We start from the raw sequence: 1,054 nt of genomic DNA on the forward strand, positions 1-1,054 counted from the left end.
GGGTTTTTATATAATTATGTAAAAACAAATTGGGCTAGATGATAAAACAATATAAATAATTATGGCAATATGATTTTCATGAATAGCAATATCACAAAAGTCCAATATTATAATATAACATAACACATAATCAGTCTGCCTCAGATATTGTTTCTGCTTATTAGCCTTTAAACTCCAAAGAAATAATACTGTGACATTTATCATGATAATTATTGATATGAACTGATATCCTTTAGCTAAATCCAGCCCCTACGTAGAATATAGGTCACAGATAACAGCATTCACACAAATTAATATCCTACGAATGAAAATGTTAAAATCCTTAAAAACAACAATTCAATACTAATACTAATATCATGACTCCTCTACAGCTTAATGACATTTTGACATTATAAAAACAAATGACTTCAAGTATAATAATAATAATAATAATAATAATAATAATAATAACATCTGTAAAATATGAAATATATCTAATTTCACACAAAATATTTTTAATTTCCCCAAATTATTGAGTGAATATATATATATATATATATATATATATTTTTTTTTTACAACATATAAAGTTTTCATAGGTCCCAGCATATATTCTGAGCCTCAGTAATGTTGATAGAGTTCCGGTGTAGTAACCCACTCTGGCCTCCAGGCGGCTACTGTGTTTACTGTCTGACAGCTCTCAGCTGGCTCAACGGCTCAAAGGGAGTCACCCTCCTCTCTTCTCTAATGCTTAAGGCGAACTCTGCTGGCAGCAAGCTGCTACTACAGCTTCTTGCTCCTTTATATGGTCCCACTGAAGTTCAACATCTCTAAATATATAAATACAAGCAGTGACACGGACACAAGAACAGACTAAAGCAGAGAACCGCCCAAAAAAATTCAGGGATGAATTCTGACAAATAAAAAGCACATGTTTAAAAGCAATGACAATGAAAACTGATTTGACACTATTTTTAAAACATACCAAGAGAGGGTGGTGGGTCCAAGTTTAAAAAGTATTGCACCTCATTCCAGGAATTTGATGCTATCAATGTCAGTGGCACTGTCACCTCAC

This window comes from Hippoglossus stenolepis, chromosome 20 (genome assembly GCF_022539355.2).
Source record: "Hippoglossus stenolepis isolate QCI-W04-F060 chromosome 20, HSTE1.2, whole genome shotgun sequence".
In the NCBI taxonomy this organism is placed as follows: Eukaryota; Metazoa; Chordata; class Actinopteri; order Pleuronectiformes; family Pleuronectidae; genus Hippoglossus; species Hippoglossus stenolepis.